Below are 19,312 nucleotides of genomic sequence, written 5' to 3'. Positions count from 1 at the left end.
GAGGGTTGCATGCTGTTATGACGCTGACCAGGTTGTGGCAGATCCTCTAGTTAGAAACTTCCATTCCAGTGACAAAACCCCTTTCTTGGTAATGACCTTCCCTCTTCTCTGACAGTCCTCAGGCCTCTCTTCTTTGCTCTCTTTTCCTACGGGTACTTAGCACACAACATTCTCACCAGGCTAAAAACTAAACACCAGGAAACAAAACAGTTCTAGTACACTGTGTTTATTTTGACTGCTTGCGATAGCAGATACAGAGATTGCCATTAGGAAAAGAAGATGAAATGACAGAGAATCTGAATGGAACCAGGAGTCGCTGCCAAGGACCTGCGTGAAGGTGTCACTGGCTTCTAATAAGTCTAGTGTGTCCCTGAGGATCCCTGCTTTCTTTTGCCCAAACCAAAGAAAAGACACCATTAGTTTTATTCGGGAGTCTTCGACATGTCAGTAACTGTATTCCTCACAAGTGAAATAGAAAACTGTTCAGAGAGTTGACTTAGATAAAGGGAAAGAGAAAAATAATCAATAGGAAAATAAATACTGAGTGTGTGTGTGTGTATATATATATATATATATATATACACATATATATGGCATTTTAAGCTGAGATATATAGAACTGGGGGATGGGGGGGAGGAGAGGCAGAAGAGAATCATTTTTATGTGCTAGGGAGGATACCATACATGGAAACATCTTCCTGCTAGTGTCGGGGCTGTGGTGGCTGGCGAAGGCTTGGGGGACACCTGGAGGAAGAGGAGTTCATCCTCAGTCCCTGTCAGGCCACTTGCATCTGGAAAGTGAGCCAGGATTGCTTACTGGCCAGTGCACTGTTCGCCCCGCAAGGAGGCCTGGAAGTTAATAGCGTGTTCACGTTCCCAGGGTCATCTCAGCTCACTGAATCCTGTCCCTTTGCATGGCTTCATTAATACTCATCCCTGGGTACTGCTAACAATTCATGCACCCAGCCACTAACCAAAAGCTTAGAGGTTTGAGTCCACCCAGAGTGGGAGAACAGCCCCACCACGGGAAACCCTTGGGAAGACGGTGTTGTTCTAAACCAGGTGTCATCAAACTACGGGCCGCGGGCCACATGTGGCCCGCCGAGGACATTTATCCAGCCCACCAGGTGTTTTTGCCCCATTTGTTGTTGTTTTTTTACTTCAAAATAAGATATGTGCAGTGTGCATAGGAATTTGTTCATAGTTTGTTGGGTTTTTTTTAAACTATAGTCTGGCCCTCCAACGGGTCTGAGGGACAGTGAACTGGCCCCCTGTTTAAAAAGTTTGAGGACCCCTGTTAATCTAAACACATGAGATCGCTGTGAATGGGAGTTGACCCAATGGATACTTGAGGGTCTGTCTGGTTTTTGTTTTGTTTTGTTATTAATACTCACATATGTTCTCCTCCATGAAGCAACTGAAGAATACTCTCACACTCTAGTTTGCATCTATATTTTTGATAGTGGGCAAATTGTTCTGCAAGATTAACTTGCTTGTCCTCAGTCACACACGGACACTGGGTCAGAGCCAGAGCAGGACTCCCTCCAAGAGTCCAGAGAATCACCGACTTGGGTCTACAAAAGCAGGGTTCCGACTGAAAACAAACATTGACCAGTTCAGTACACTGTGTCAGGTCAAAGTATGGGACTGACATTGGAGCCCTGTGCTGGGCAATTCACATTTAAGCCAAGATGATGTCCCTTAATATTTCACACTCATAGGAAGCAAGCATGAGCATTCATGCAAACTACATTCAAATTGAGAAAATAATAGTGCTATGCAGAATAACTGAAAGGATTGTACCTTCATTAAAATTTTCTATTTGTTGTGTGGGTTTTAGTCTTAAACCCAAGCATCAAGTTCTAGTGAAGTTCCCTGAAAATCTACTCCTTTATTATCAATGGAATATATGCTTAAAGGGTGGTGATGAGCAGATGCAGAGAATTAGGAAGAGAAAAGGGTGGGAAATAAACGAGGCGGTGAATACAAATATGATTCCCATTATGATTCTAGTCAGCAAGCTGTCGAAGACTAGCTGTCTCCTAACAGGATTTGTCCTTAGTTGAATAAATAATTTCATTTCAGAATTCAGTCCAAATAACTGCACACTCTGCAGCTGTTGAACTTACCTTTCTTTGGGCCCCCTCTGATCTAAATTTTATATTATGTTTTACTTATTTATTAACCTTGTTCCCATTTCAATCGTCTTTGGTTCCAAGAAAATATAAAAACTCACAGCTCCCTCAGGGGGAAAACACACCACACACTCATTTCCCCCCTAGCCGCTGTAACTTGTTCTGCCTTCCAAAGAGAATCCAGATATCCAAAATTTATTTTCTACTCAGCCCTGAAAATCAAACATTCTAACAAGAAAATCTCCAGAAGAATTCTCTGGCTCCCAAGTGCTATAATTCAGGATGATATTTAAAATATTATTTTAAAATAACTCAACTATTATGAATGATATAAGTTAAGTATACTAAAGAGTCACCATGTTTCCCATTGTCGTTCCAGGAGGATTTGTGGGAAGCATAGTGTACAGCAAGGAGCGCACTAGGCACCAGGGACTTAGTGAGAGAAGACCAGCTAGGAATTTATGGAGCAGAGTGAACTGAGCAAGCTTGTAGTAGCTCAGTATTCTGTATCAACTCAAAGGGTTGTCTGTAGAACTGTGGAAATTGAAAGACACTTGTAAAGATTCCAACATACTTTCAAATATCCCCCAGTCTTCATGGTGCTATTTAAGACAGGGCAGATTATTTTTTTAGCAAAGAACAAATTAGTCTTGACAGCAGATAAGCCTGACATCAATGCATAATATTCTTGTAAAATTTCTGCTGTAGGTAATAGTCCAAGTTCAATCTGTAGCTCCCCTGCATAATGAGCCTGATGATTCAATGCTTCCTTTAATTTCAAACACAGAATTGGATCAAAGCTGGAGCATCATCATTGCCTTGACCTATACTTGCTCCTTCCCTTGACTTCCTGGTTTTCACCAATGACATCACCTCTGTGGAAACCCAGGATCAAAACCGGGGTATCTACTTCTCCAGTTCCAGGCAGTTCCTAGTCTGTCAGGAGTTAAGTGTCTACTGCCTTGTTGGGCTTAAACCACCACCTCCTTGATACAGAATCCTGTGACTCTAGGCTCGGTACTTCACCTCTGTGCCTCAGCACCCCCACGCCCCTTCTGTAAAATTAGAATAACAATAGCTCCTTCACATAAGACAATGAATAAAAAAGATCACCGAAGAATTTGTGCATTTGGCTTTTCGGGTTGGCAACGAATATTGAAAATACCTTTGACTGTCGGAAGAACAAACAGATCTTTCTGAGAAGAAGGACAACAAGAATGCCCATTAGAAGCGAGGAGGGCAAGACTTGGTCTCACAGACTTCAGACATGTTATCAAGAATAGCCCGTCCCTGGAGAAGGACATCCTGTTTGGTAAACTGGAGGGTCCGTGAAAGAAAGGAAGACAGTCAAGGACACGGGTGGACACAGCGGCTGCAGCAATGGACTTGAACAGAACCATGCTTGTCAGGATGGCACAAGACCGGGCACTATTTTGTCTATTTTCGTGAGTCAGAATGGACTCAATGGCACCTGACAACAGCATATATTTCCTGAGGATGAAGTGAGATAATACCAGATTTTTAAAAAATAGTTCTTAGAAAAGAACCTAAACTCTGCAACCTCCTCAGGAAACACTAGCGATCATAATTGTTAGTGGTGCTTTTTTCAATGACTGGTCTCACACCCATTCCCTCCCCCACCCAATCTTAGGTCCCTTAGCCAAGCTTCATATTGTCTTGCGGTAGCCTCCACCTGCAATGCCCTGTCTGCCTTTCTCCTCTGCAAGTTGCTATCTACTGAAGTTCACCAAGAGAACATTTTCAATCAGCATAAGCCCGGTCCCCCTTCTCAGTGCTCTAATAATTCTCCATGTCATCGGAGAAAAACCAAAACTTTCAAATTCGGCATTCAGAGCACGCCACTCTCTAGTTTAACTCATTTGCTCCCATCTTATCTCCCATTATGGCCCTCTGAGTGCTGGAATTCCACCCCAGCAGGCCAAGTATCCCACATCTGCCTAGTGGCTTTCTGCTCATTGTTCCTGGTCCCTGAAACGACTTCCCCCAAAGTCTCCAATTTCTCCCACTCCTTAAGGCCAAAACCTGCATAAAGCCTTCCTGAGGCTACTGAGTAAAAGCCTGTCTTCCTCCTCTGAAGTCTCGCAGAACTTTCTTTGCATTTATTCACAAGCAAAATGCTTTTATTATAATGAATGTACATTTTCTTCCTCTCTTCTTAGACTTTCAGAGCCTGGAAAACATTCTTTTTATTATTTGTGTTCTCCCTAGCATACTTTACATGTCAGTCACACACATACACTTTGATGAGTGGAAAAGAGAGAGAGGGAGAAATTATCAGAAAGAATCAAATGGCTTACAGGATCCCATTAGAGGAATGAATGAACCTTCTTCTCCTAGTCACCGATGACTGAAGAAATGTGAATATTGGTTCTTCCTGATTAAGGAATGTTATTTTCATTTCTATTCTGGCAGCAGACGGGGGTTTGTCGTGACAGCTTTAAAAAGAAATAGAAGCACATACTAGAGTGAATTTCAGAACCACTGAGAAGGGAGAAAAGACACACAACACTGACATGAGAGACTCTCTTCATCGTGAGAAGTTGCAATTAACTGATAATTACACAGGACTTTAGAGAGCATGCGCATACACTGTCCATGCGTGTCGTGTCTACACTTTCACAACAGGGGCTCTCTCATGCATCTTGAAACGATGTGCGTAAACTGCAGGTTCCAAAGCTGCTACTTTGACAGCTATCAGTCTGCTGTAAGCTCCTCGACATCACTTCAGAAATGGAGTGCGGAAGGTCTGTGTTTCCCCAATCCTACAAGTGAGCTTTTGAGAGGATCGAGCTGAATGGAGGATGTTATGCTCACATCCTCTGCTCTTCGTCTGGCAGTGAGTTTTTCTCTCCCCTCCCCACAGCCCACCCCCTCTCTCTCTTAAGCAAGGCTGGCTTAACTGACAGGGAAGCATTGACTCTTGTATCCTAAAAGGAAAACATTAAAAGCTTCATTGTAAAACAGACTCAAACCTCCAAGTTATGATTTCTAACTCACAGAAGCAACTGAAAATACCCTTTTCTACTATCTACCCTGCCCCGCTCCACACACACACTCTTTAAGTAGAAATGCTCTTCATACTGCATAGCCAATGCCTGGGACCAGATCAAAAAGAGTCAGCCAAGCTCAAAGAACTTGTGATTGAAAACAAATCTTGATATCCTGCCTTTTTCCATTCATCCCTGCTTTTTGTTCGTGGCCCTTAAAATGTATTTTCCATCTTTAAAATCCTATGAGACCACCCTTAGAGATCAGTTTTGTATCTTTTTTCTTGCTTTAAATACCTGCAAACTGCAAAAATCACCAGGCCATCTCAAGTTCTTTTAAGTCATGCCCCTCCCCCTCCCAAAGAAAAAAGAATCTATGTAGGCTGTTTTATATATATTCTCAATCAAATCCCTGTCCTGAGTATGTTGTTACTTCCTTGACTCTCAGACAAGTACTGAGGGAGTGCTGATGAGTCCCCGGGCTCTGTTCCTTATCTACAGGTGGTCTCCGGTCCAACCAGAAAGATGGGACAGGATTTAGTGATGGATGGTCCTAGAAGTGAGCTCAAGAGACCAGTCTTCCTGCAGAAAACTAAAGTCACTGGGAGAGAAGAGAACAAACTTGCAGAGTGATTAACTAGCAGTTGCATGGGCCACAGAGAAGAAATTTTCAAAATCACATCAGGGTACAATGGAAATGAATGTGAATCAGAGTATTTAAAAGGAAGTTTAAATAACAAGGGTTAATAAGGCACGTGAATGAAAGAATTAAGTCCTTATATGTCCCTCAACCTCTGGAACTAAAGCCAAAGCACAATAATGTCTTCCTTGCTTCATTCCTCAGTGGCTTTGAGTGTCACTAAGATGTCTTTCATATGGGTATGTACACAGAGATAAGCACTTCCAAAAAGCTAAAGACGTGCACACTTAGAGGGTCAGTGACAAAAAGAATTCATTCAAAATGGTTTAGGAGGAGGACAGAAATCAGTAAGGTACCAGGCATGGACCACCAGGGGAAGTAAGTCAGGGAAGGTCACTGTAAAGAAATTAGATCAAAGTATAAGACGTTGCTAGGTGGTACAAAGGGTAAAATGCTCAACTGCTGAGCTGAAGGTTGTCAATTCAAGCCAACCCAAAGGCATTTGAAGAGCCAGGCTTAGTGTTCTGCTTCTGAAGGTCATAACCTTAAAAACCCTATATGGTACATAGTTCCACTCTGCACACATAGATTCACCATTGCCTCAACAGCAACCAACAACAACGACAGAAAAAGTTTGTAATCAAGAACACATGCAACAAATGACCCTCGGTGATTAGAAACAAAACAGAGATGCCAACATTCCTAACGGACCGGGCAAGCACACTAAAAGAACTAGATGGTGCTTGGCTGCCACTGCCAACTGTTCTGAAAAGGATCACATTAGAAGGTCCTAGGTAGAGTAGAAGAAAAAAATTGTATGGGCACAGGGTCGGGGCCAGGGGAGACTTGGACATGCTAATAACAACATTGTGATCAGTCTTTTCTGAATTAAATTGCTTCTTTTGGATGAAAACTTGGCGCTCTCTCTCTGTTCCTCATCAAAAGAGGTATCTAAGCGTATGTGTATCTCAGAGTCCAGCATGCCTCTCAGAATGTGTCTGTCACCCAACCATGGCAACGTTATGAACAGAAGGGAAGGGAGGATCGGCTCACCTACCACTCTGCCCCACCTGGACTCTTCTCCACACTTTACACACCTCTTCCTCTCTAGCATTACCTTGCACTCTGCCATCGCCTCCTCCTTCCCTCAGAAAAGTCCCCTCACATTGGAAGAAGCAAGAAACCATGTCCACAGGTCCATCTCCCCATATATTATTGAAATGAATAAAATAATACAGAAACTCTTTTTTATCCATGAAGATCTGTTCTTCATGTTATTCTGTTAATAAACAAATAGATAAAACTCCCTTACTCTGTCAAAAGATGACTACCGACTCACTCTTTCCATTTTTGCTATAACCTTCGGAAATGTCCCCAAGGCAAATGACGTCTCAAAAGGGATGGGAGGGAAGGATGCATACAAGGGACTGCAAAAGAAAAGGCACGTGGCTGTATTTCAGAAAACATCCTGTCCATTGTACTATTTGAACTGCCAGATGCTGAATCTTGTCCTTGGATGCTGTGTGCCCAACATTATTTATTTTCGTTGCATTTTCATGCATGGCCAAGCCAAATGAGCCTTCCCATTCCATTACCATCTTTGCTCTTAAAAATATATACCGTATATACTCGAATATCCACCAAGGCACCTAATTTACCACAAAAACTGCATTAAAAATAGGCTGGAAAAACTCGGCTTATACTCAAGTATATACAGTATGCATTTCAGCAACCATCTCAGAACTCAAACATGGCGCAGTTCAACTGTAATACAGAATGCAAGTCACACTTTCCTGGTTGGTTTCAGATTGAATGCTTGGGTCCTATATCTGCTTCAAATTAAGATTGTAGTCATATCACAGTGCACGGTACTCCTATTGGGTTCGCTACATTTTCTTGGTTAGACACGCTAAGCAGAAACTTCCAAATTGTCTTTGTCTTTCTCTGCACCCTGGCTCTGAGGGAGACAATAAGGTGGGAGGACCCAGAAAAGGTAAAGAGGAGGCTGCCAGCATTGTAATGGGCATCATGATTGCCTCAGCCAAGATGGTTTATCTGGAAAAACAACCACCCTGCCCCTTCTCTCTCTAGTCAGACACACTTACCTCTCAGCCTGCATTTTCCCCTTGGGATGCAAGTCGAATCCAAACTACTTTTCATTCATACAATAGTAGAACAAAGGAAGAGTCTTAGTCAAGGTCATGGATATATAAATTCACCAAACTCACAAAACCCATGGTCACTTATTTCTCTCCTCTACTGTCCTACTGTTTGATTTGGTGACTGGTTCACGTTAGAATGCAACTAACTATTCAAAAATAATGTAAAGCTAACTTTGCCTTAAAATAAAACAAGCTTCAACCCTCTAAAAGTGCTTTGAAACCCCCTAGGAAGTCACAGCACGAGACATGAAAATTGTATTTTAATATGCTACATACAAATAGCTAGCCTCTTATACTACACAGTAAGCATCAATTAAATGGAGATATGTTGCCAGTCTAGAAATACGACTTTGAGGCCTATGGTTATAGGCCTTGTTCAAAATATTCAGAAAGAGAAACCCAAGCCTTACAGGGTTTCTATACTGCCGTCTTCCCAGGAGCAGGTCACCACACTTTCCTCCGCCGACCTGTGGGTTCACAACTGAACACTGAGCCACGCGCTATCAGGGCTCCTAGAGAGAGGGGGGAAGAACTCAAATGTCTTGAGTTCTCTCCCAAAACAAGCCAATTGAGTTTCTTTTCCGTGTCTCCTCGGTGCATAACATTGTACAGTGTTCCTGTTAGAGAAGACATAGAGAAACAACTCCCTGATTCCAAAGTAGGATGGCCTATGTTTAAAGACAGTATAAATAAGGCTCTGTGGAAACATAGCGGAAGGAACAAGAGTGTCTATTGAACTACGTTTATTTAATGACTGCCATGTACCAGACACTGTCTTGGTGGCCTTAAAAATTAAAAGTTGTGAACCAGTAAAGTCTCGATGGATGAGTAAGTAGATAAGGAGGTGGATAGCTAAGTAGATGGATAGAGAGATTGATAAATAGATTGATAGGATAGATAGATAGATAGATAGATAGATAGATAGATAGATAGATAGATAGATAGATAGATAGATAGATAGATAGACAGGAGGATGGAATGATGGAGTCATAAATAAAGGTGATATCTACTATATTAAAGGTTTATGCACAAAGTCTGTGTCAACACATGAGGGAGCAGAGGTTTTTTCCAAGATAGGGATTTAGGGGGTTCCATTGAAAGGTCAATGACATGTCTCCAGATGCAGAAGAGAGGGAAGACATGTAGGAAACACCGCAGAGAAACAGTGGGACTAAGCCCAGCCATGGGATATGGATGTGTCCAGAGAACGTCTAGAAATGAGATTGAACGGGAAGGTTGGGTCCGACTGCCAAGGGCTCCACGTGTGCTTCTAGGAGAATGGTGGCCACCAATCAGTGAGAAAGCCCCCAGTGATTGAGTGAGGAGAAAAGATGCCTTTCACAGTTTCAAGAGCTCACTCAGCATGGAGTGATGGAGAGGCGAACTTCAGGTAAGCATACCAACAGATTTGTAACCATCATTTTGAGGTTATTTTCTCATTAACTTAGAAGCCGACTTCCCCAAGTGCTGCAGTATTTTGCACAGACCCACAAGAAGTAGAATACAAATCCTGAGGATGAAACCCTTGGCCACCAGACACCACCCTCTCTCGAAGGATTTATATTTTCATTCTTCTGTCCAGGCCTCCTATTCCAATCAGGCTCATCTCCTTCCCAAATCCAAGACCCAACTTCATTTATCCTCACAGTCTCAGAACAGTCTCTCCCTTCTGCTTGACCAAGGCATGGTTCCCACTGGCTGCAGGTTCCTGGTACTGTTTTTGTTTTGCTTTGTTTTGTTTTGTTTTGTTGTTAAGCAAACAATTCTCAGAGGGCTCTGTGCCAGGTGCTCCGGGAATGATGGGAAAATGCATCTGAAGGATTTACCTATTTCAGTGTAAGTGGAAATGTAATGAGTTTGATTGTACACATATACAAAGCAAGTGTGATAAGTATTCCTTGAAGATTGCCATTAACAGACCTGGCAGGGCCTTGCGATGGACTGGTCCTTACAGCGAAGTCTTTGAGACAGTGAAGCTCTCAACAGGATGTGAGCAGGTGACTTTCTTGAGGAAGGGGCATGGACATAGGTAGAGAGGCAGGAAGCCACAGGACACAGTTGAAAGAGAAATGAATTGGATTAGCTGGGTGCCACCTTTGCGATAAACAACAGCGGGAAATAAAAAGAGCCATCTGTAGTACGAGGTTGCACATGGATAGGAAATGTTCGTTTTTGTAGGGCCATTGGAATTTTTATGAGTAGAAAGTAGAGATATCTTTGAATTTCATACTAGAAATGTCCTTATACCAAAAAAAAAACAACCCTTAGAGATCATGTAGTGAATCCAGTTTGTTTTTTATTTGTTTGGGGATGAGCCGTTAACGCACTCTCTAACCCCCCTCCCCCTCAGAGATGGCCACACCACACTCAGGGTCACCAAGCTGTTTTTGACTCCCTGGGACCCCAACTGCGTTGGTGACTAACTCTGTGGCCTCTCAAGCTCTTCGGGTGTTCAATTCCAAAAGGCCTTTCTGCAGGATCTTCTCTCTGAAACCAATCCTCTGTCTTTTACACACACACACCCAAGTGTGTGGCTTTCATTCTGTACAAATAAAAATTAGGTATGTCTACATGCTTTGCACTTCTCTTACCTTCAAACTTGGGTTATACAATTTCCTGGCCAAATGCTTGTCTTCTCTTAGTGACTTTCCCCACCTTAAAATGAAAAAGAACCAAACTCAGTAGCATCAAGTGGATTCTGACTCATGGTAACCCTCTAGGAAACAGTAGACCTGCCCCTGTGGGTGTCTGAGCCAGTCATCTTTGTAGGAGGAAAGAGCTCCTTTTTCTCCAGAGGCGCTGATGGTGGTGTCAAACTGTTGGCCTGTGGTTAGCATCCCAACACATAACCCACTCTGCTACCAGGGGCCCTAGCCTGCCTGAACTGTACTAGAAAGGTTATCATTGACCATGAACGCCAGCGGTGAAAGGTTATCAAAGATTACCATGTTAAGAGGGAGTTTCATATAAAATGAATAGATAGAAGTGGCCCACCATCCCGGTGTCAATTGGCCTTCTATCTCTGTGGTAGCTGGTGTGTTGCTATACAGCTGAAAGCTACAACAGGGGCATGCATAGTGGACAGAGCTTCTAGACCACTGGTTCTCAGCCTTCCTAATTCCATGACCCTTTCATACAGTTCCTCATGTGTGGTGACCCCAACCATAAAATTATTTTCATTGCTACTTCATAACTGTCATTTTGCTACTGTTCTGAATCATCATGTAAATATCTGATAGGCAGGATGTATTTTCATTGTTACAAATTGAATATCATGAAAGCATAGTGATTCATCACAAAAACAATATGTAATGATATATTGTGAAATATTTATTTCTACTGACAAATAAGTGAAATTTTGTCTTGAAGCATGGTGTGGCATGGGTAACAGTCTTCACACCGGGTACAGGTACTCGTGGGTGGGCGTATCTGCATGTGGGCACCTGGAGACAGATAGAGGAACGGTGTCTCGGTTCCTAAGACCATCAGAAATATGTGTCTTCTGATCGTCTTAGGCGACTCCTGTGAAACGGTCGTTTGACCCCAAAGGGGTCAGAACCCACAGGTTGAAAACTGCTGTTCTAGACTAAGACTAGAAAGATAGGTCTGGTGGTCTACTTCAAAAAATTACTGAATAGATGCCAACAGACTATTATTGCCCTAGATTGTGCTAGAAGATGCATCTCATGTGTTGAAAGGCACTCAAGATACATACATTGTGGCTGCAACAATGGGCGTGAGCCTTCTAACAATCATGGAGATGGCGCAGGAAACGGCTGCTTGGTTCGGTTTAGACATGAGGTCACAGTGGATGGGAGTCCACTCAACTCAACAGCAACTGACAATAACAACAAACACGTGCTCCCTGCTGGGTGTTAGAACCATCCCAAGTGAAGTGTTCCTGTGATCCTGCTCCGTTGCTCTGCTTCTTGTGTTGTTGTCTGAGACAGAGTGGCAGCAGGTGGACGTAAAAATGACATGGGGATGACGTCTGACCTCCTTGGACTTCCCAAGAAGGAAAGAGAATCAAACTGAACACCAGCCCAAAAGTGACTCCTCTGAGGCAGAGATTAGTTAGGCCTCCACCCTCCAGCCTTCTTACCATTTCTGACCCCAGCCTGTCCCTCTCTAGGCACGCACACATGTCTTCTAGTCAGGAGTACCTCTTCTCAGCCATACCTACATCCATGCCTCTCTGTGGTCCGGTCCTTACCCCCTTAGCCACAGGGCCCCTTGGCCTCTGCCTGTTGGAACAAGTATTGCAAAGGGGTTATTTAGTGTGTGTGTGTGTGTGTGTGTGTGTGTGTGTGTGTGTGTGTGTGTGTGTGTGTGTTGACAATAAATGTCCAAAGAGTACTTTGCCATTAGCTTCAGCCCAAACGCACTTGGCTCAAGCTTTGTGGATCAGCAAACCTAGATCCCCAATTAAATTCTGAGGAGGACTGGAAGAACCTCACTCCACAAGCTAGCCTCCTGCCCACAGACACTTGGGTTTCTCACTTTGTGGCCCAGGAAATTCACTGCTGTAGCTCATGCTCTAGTTCTGGGTCCTGCTACTATGGCTCCTCGGCCAATGATCTGCCACTTCTTGGGTGCCACAGGTCTGCCTCATGGATCAGGTATATTCAGCATGCAGGGATCTCAGGGTCCAACGGCTACCCTTTGCCCCTGGACCTTCTTTCTTGAGGGCAGTCAGATTTCCTATTCTTGCCTCTGAAATGGCTCACTTTCTACCCAATGGGATGGCAAAATTGAGGCATCAATCAGTGTGGAGCGTTGGATTCACCCTATTTGCATAGGCCCACCCAGTAATTTGACAGGAGCTACAAAGGCTATGGCTAAGAGTCTATCAAGTACATAATTCACTGCACCACAGTGGGCCAGCAGGACCTGTGCTTGTGTGGCTATTGGCAGCTTGGGGTATGATACATTTGCTCAGAAACCAGTGAGGATTCACCTCTCCATGTCTCAGGCCCCCTTTGCAAACAGGACTGAGCCTGTCCCAGGGCCTGCCCTCAGAGAGGAAGTAGAAGCCGTTACCACCATGTAGGCAAGATTATATAAGATGGACAAGCCCACCATCCTCCCCTCGTTTCCTTGATTCGATAAGGTGTTCCATGGCCCCCTGGCCACTTTTCTCCTCTTTTCCTCTATCTTTGCCTCCTCCCAGAAGTCATCTTGGCTGCCTGCATCATGCTATTCACAGCCTGCCTGCCTCTTACCACCCAAATAAGGTAATAGTTGGAAATACAATGAAAGAGGCTTCTTCTTTTTAATAAACAATAGAGCTTGTTCCATTAAAAATACAACCCTACTCTGAACCATTGCAGAAATACTTTCTTTTTTTTAATGTTTGGACAGAACATCAGTGAGTGTGCGGGGTTCGGACTGGCGGGACTCTCTGATGTTGTTCTTGATTATTTTTACTTTGGGCTCCCTGTACCTCTCTCTGCTTCTAGCCGTGGCTGAAGCTGTCGAGTGCCATCAAGTAACCCTCTCTCTAAGTATATTTGGCCTGACAGGAAACAGGAAATACCAGAAAAGATCACAAGAAAAGCTGTAATCATAAGATTTCTAGCCTAATTCTTTTGACGTCAGCAGTTGAGATAAGTCAGATAAGCAATCACAAGCATCCTCGAGCTGTGTAGAGCCAAAGCCAAATATCCAGAGTACATCTTCAACCCTTGTGAACTCCCCCATTGTTGGGTGGCTCCTGCTCTCCTCTCTTCCCCCGCCCTGCCTGCCCCCTCCCCACTCCCACCAAGAAGCAGAGCCAGGAATTGTGAACTCTGGGTGTTGTGTCCACATGAAGATATTCAAAGACATTGCCCAGAGCTTCTAAAGTGGCCCTGCAGCCAGCTCAGCTTGCTTGCTGTGTGATAGCTGACCATCCCCAAGACACAGGAGAACGAAGTCTGTTCATCTAAAAAAGCGCCTGCTTCCAAACGACACAGATTTCCAAGCTTAGCAACTTGGCCCTTGACTTGGCATTGTTTGCGATAATATGCAACAAGATGCATCTCTAGACCCTGTGTTCTCCCCGAAAGGTGCCCATAACTCCAGGCTCCGCACCGAGGAACTCAACCACTACTGAATCAGCAGAAGCACATGGATGAGCTCTTCAGAAAATGAGGCAAGGGCTTGGATCAAGATCAGAGGAGATATCACGTGGAAATTAAAAATGTAAAGGTTGAGATCAGAATTTTTAAACTCATTTTATTGGGGGGCTCATACAGCTCTTATCACAATACATACATACATACGTCCATTGTGTCAAGCACTCGTCAAGCATCTAGGGAGCCCTGGTGATGTGGTAGGCTACGCATTCGGCTGTTGACCACAAGACTTTCTGCAGTCTCTGTTTATTTTGACCACTGCTCATCTGTCCATTTGTCTTACTGTGGGGGAGAGCAGGCTGACCGGCTGACGGAAGATAAGCCACTGGCCACGTCGCTGGCAGTTCAAGTACCAGCAAGAGCACACATGATGGACCAGTTTCAACAGAATTGCAAGTCTAGAAAGACCTGGGGATCCACTTCTAAAAATTGTTCAAGGAAACCCTACAGATTCCAACAGATGATGGTCTGATCATGAAAAAAATAATTATAAATTACCAAAGGATCATGAAAGGAGAGAGGGAAGAGAAATGAGCTGATACCAAGGGCTCAAGTAGAAAGAAAATGTTTTGAAAATGATGACAACATACATACAAATGTGTTTGACACAATGGATGGATGGATGGATGGATGGATGGATGGATGGATGGATGGATGGATGGATGGATGGATGGAGATAAAAGCTGTAAGAGTCCTTAATAAAAATTATTTTTTAAAGAAGAAGATGGTGTGATACAGAGCAGGACGAGTAACCCCCTAAGGTAGAAGTCGCTCACCACACCCAGTGACGGCAACAATGTCCCTGCCCACCCCCCAAGACCAGGCAATGGTTTTCTTTGTTGCTGTTCTGTTGTCGATGGGGAGTCCCACGTTGGAGCCCACTACACGAATTGGAGCAAAGACCAACACCCACAACCTGTTTCCCAGGAGATTTGGCAGTTCCTAAGAATTCCATAAACCACTTGAAGTGCATACGGACCCAACCCATTCTGCCAGAATGATGACACAAACCATGAAAAGGGAAGAGGGAAGCAGGGCCATCCAGTGACGGAACTGAGCAAACCACAGTCTGAACTTCCCCGCAGATGGGGCAAAGGGTCAACTAAAGGGGTTCCAGCCTCCTGGTCTCTAGGAAGATTTTGAGGGGGAAGAAAAACCAAAATTTTTTTCCAGGCCCTGGGCTGTGGAGCACCACTGATGAAGCCATTTTCTGAGTCAGCCTGTGTCTGCTAGAAGGGGCTCTCCTCCAGAGGGGGCTTGGCAGACAGGCGGAGGTACGCCCCCCTGAGGGAGTGCTGGAGACCCTCTCAGTGAGAGAGACCATGCAGTGGGGAACCAAAGTGAGGTGGCCCCAGCTTGCGACTTTCAGGTAATCTACCACGGCAAGGGTCAACAATAAGCCATACTGGTGGGGAGGGTGGATGGGAGAGTGAAGAGAAAAATGCAAGTGTCAGCAACAGGTTCAGCTCTTGTGAGTGGGGTTCCTGACATCTGGAAGGTCAAGCCCACATACGTCTACAGATCCCATAATGACACCCCTTTAAAGAGTGAAACCTTTCAAATGGGAAGAGAGATAGTGAGAAGCCCATGCCTCTTCTTGGATGGAGGACATGTTGGTTTGTTTTTATATTTGCTTATAGTATATGCCAGTCACTTAGGAAAATAAATTATCATTCTTCAATTACATACATAGACGCTCTGGCAGCATAGTGGTTATCTGTCAAGCTGCTAACCACAAGGTCAGCTGTTTGAAACCACCAGCCACTCTGAGGGAGAAAGAAGAGGCTTTCTACTCCCATTCACAAGTACAGCCTCAGAAACCCACGGGGGCAGTTCTCCTCTGTCTTACAGGGTCACTGCAAGTCAGAATCAGCTTGATAGCAGTGAGTTGGTTTAATCAGATGTACTTGTAAGATGTTCTTGAATCTGTACCTTAGACACCAGACCGAAACCCTGTACTTCACTGGTGTCATCTCCAGTTGTGAACACATGCCAGCAGTCAGAAAATGCATGTTGTATTAAAAATTCAGAGCAAATAATGGATTTTTCTTTTTTTACACACACTGTGCATAACATTTGCTCAGTGAAAGCCCTCTTAACATTTCCTAAGGATTCCAAAAACTCAGAAAGAAGAGATGTGCTGAGATTAAAGATAAACACGTTCACTTCAAGGAAACATGGTCAATCTGAAAACGGCAAGTGGCTGTCACACCTACCCAATCCCGAACACCTCCATGAGCATTACCAGACTAGCGAAGGCAGCTGGGCGGTGAGGGACGGAGAGCTGGGGGTGGGCAGCTTCTCTCCAGGTTGCCCTGAGACCACATCCAAAGAAACTCAGAGAGGAGGACTACCTGAGCACCCTCCAATGGGGTTCTCTCTGGAACAGGTTAATGGTGGAAAGAAACCTAGACTAGTGCTTTGCCGGAGTATAATAGGCTGGAAGTATATTTTGCAAGAGGAGGAAGAGGAGGGTGGAACACTGAAAGGTGAGAGGAAGCACAATTGGGCAGAGTAACGGTTGCTTTCAACAAAGGCCAAAAAGATAACACTAGCGCTCAGGAAGGGAAAAGGAAGCTTGACCAGATGATGCCAAGGATAGCAAAGACGGTGGGGCGGGGGGGCGGGGGGGGGAGGAGGAATCCGGAAGGCACTGGAAAAACTGGCTGTAGTCTACAACATTTAACTTCTTACAGTTGAACTGCTCTTCCGACCCACAGCTCACCAAGGTTGGGGCAACAGTGGCTGTCAACACGTGCTGTACACATATCATCCATCTTCACCATAATTTTGCCTTTACCTGGACACCAACTTTGTTCTAAGGGTCAAGCAAGATGTGTACAGATGCAAGTGTTTTGTGTACTCCCTGCTGTAAGATACTTTCGTGTTGCGGGTAGGTGTTCTCTCATCAGTTCCTAGCGGCCCTCTCTGTGTACAACAGACTGAAACACGGTCTGGTCCTATGTTGTTCTCGCCACCGATGTTATGTTTGAACTCACTGTCGCTGCCACTGTGACAATCCATCTCACGCAGGATCTTACAACCTCCTACCTAACCAAGCGTGATGTCACAACCTCCTACCTAACCAAGCGTGATGTCCTTCTCCAGGGACTGATCTCTCCTGATAACATGTCCAAAATACACTCAATTACTTTGAATCTGGCTAATTTTCTAAAAGGGTTGGTTTTGTTGGGGTTTTTTTCGGGGGGGGTAGGGCGTGGCTCTTAATGAGGGATTTAGTTCTTTTCTCCCCCTGTAGTTGTGGTTGTTAGCTGTTGGCCTGCAAAGAAGAAAAGTTAAAGGAAATAAAAAATTGCTCCACTTTTCTGTTCTCCTTTGGAAATAAGCCCTTCTTATTAGGGCTGGGGGTCCCTAGAATTTTTGTGTTCTTAATTATATTTGTATATAACTCTATAACTATATTTCTATGTAAGTCTACAAATGTACATAATTTAATTTTATCTACATAATTATTCTTAATTATATATGGGTCAGAAGTCCAGGTCATTATGTCAAAACCAGCTTTATGTGAAACTGGAGGATATTCACTTCAGATCACAAAATGGAAGATGATGACATTATCAAACAACTGCCAAACACTGAAAATCATGCCCCAGCCAGGTTAGCTCATAATTGCAATCATCATGGCTAGCATGACTTTCACCTCACATGAACCCTTGATAATTTATAAATTATTATTTTGTCATATCTTACACTGTCCATAATCTCCCTTCACCCATAACTTTTTTATGTTGTCTGTTCCCCAGGAAGGAAGTTATATGTAGACCCTTGTCATCAGTTCCCCATTTCTACCTTACCTTCCCTCTACCCTCCTGGTATCGCCGCTCTCACTATTGGTCCTGAAGGGATCATCTGTCCTGGATTCTCTGTGTTTCCAGTTCCTGTCTATACCAGTGTACATCCTCTTGTCTAGCCAGATTTGTAAAGTAGGATTGAGATTATGATAGTGGGGGAGGGAGGAAGCATTTAAGAACTAGAAGAAAGTTGTATGTTTCATTGGTGCTACACTGTACCCTAACTACTTGTCTCCTCCCTGAGACCCATCTGTAAGGGGATGTCAGTTGCCTACAGATTGGCTTTGGGTCTCCACTCTGCACTCCCCCTCATTCACAATGATATGATTTTTTTGTTCTTTGATGCCTGATACCTGATCCCTTCAACACCTCGTGATCACATAGGCTGGTGTGCTTCTTGCATGTGGACTTTGTTGCTTCTGAGCTATATGGCCACTTGTTTACCTTCAAGTCTTTAAGACCCCAGATGCCCGGGCACCTCAGCTTTCTTCACCACATTTTCTTATTCACCCATTTGTCTTCAGCGATTGTATCGGGGAGGTGAGCACACAATGTATGATTTTTGGTTCTTTGGTGCCTGATACCTGATCCCTTCAACACCTCGTGATCACACAGGCTGGCGTGCTTCTTCCATATGGGCTTTGTTGCTTCCGAGCTAGATGGCTGCTTGTTTACCTTCAACCTTTCAGACCCCAGATGGTGTATCTTTTGATAGCCGGGCACCATCAGCTTTCTTCGCCACATTTGCTTATGCACACATTTGTATCCAGCGATCGTGTCAGGAAGGTGAGCATCATGGAATTCCAGGTTAATAAAACAAAGTGTTCTTGCATAGAAAGAGTACTTGACATATAATGATGGGGAAATAGATCTATGTGCATGTATTTATAGGTTTAGTATAAAGGTAGTAGATGTTAATTGGGCCTCTACTCAAGTGCTCCCTCAATGCAAGAACATTTTGTTCTATTAACCCATACTATTATTATTTCTAGGGAGCCCTAATGGTGTAGTGGTTACATATTGGGTTGTGTGGTAGTTACATAATCTGGTGTTAATTTGGAACTTGAGAGGATTAAGAGTGAAGGGGTGGAGTCTAGTCTGTCAATCGGGTCTTAGTCAATGAGGCCTCTATGTGGGCATGGCCTTCTACAAATTCTGGGAACTCCTGTATTTTCCTTCTTGGAGACAGGAGATCTCTCTCTCTCTCTCTCTCTCTCTCTCTCTCTCTCCCCGAGACAATCTACTGACAAGGCTGACTCCCTGCTAGACATCCTTGAGGATAAGCCACATGGACCTACCTTGATGCAGCCCCAGGTGCTGGAGAAGCCACGTGGAGCTTCCTGCCAGCACTGAGATGCTTACAATGCCACTGGATCTGCAAGACTTCCAACCCACGAATCCAAAGACTTTCTACCCACTGGCCTGTGATTGAGGACA

At 44.1% G+C, this 19,312-nt stretch overlaps 1 protein-coding gene across 2 annotated transcripts in view; it reads left to right on the top strand.

Moving 5' to 3' along the window:
• The window catches only part of PDE7B (phosphodiesterase 7B), a 349,734-nt gene that overhangs the window by 192,652 nt on the left and 137,770 nt on the right, over positions 1-19,312 (top strand). The gene's annotated exons all lie outside the window — the stretch shown is intronic.

This window comes from Tenrec ecaudatus, chromosome 7 (genome assembly GCF_050624435.1).
Source record: "Tenrec ecaudatus isolate mTenEca1 chromosome 7, mTenEca1.hap1, whole genome shotgun sequence".
In the NCBI taxonomy this organism is placed as follows: domain Eukaryota; kingdom Metazoa; phylum Chordata; class Mammalia; order Afrosoricida; family Tenrecidae; genus Tenrec; species Tenrec ecaudatus.
This window is presented reverse-complemented; position numbering and strand designations above follow the sequence as displayed.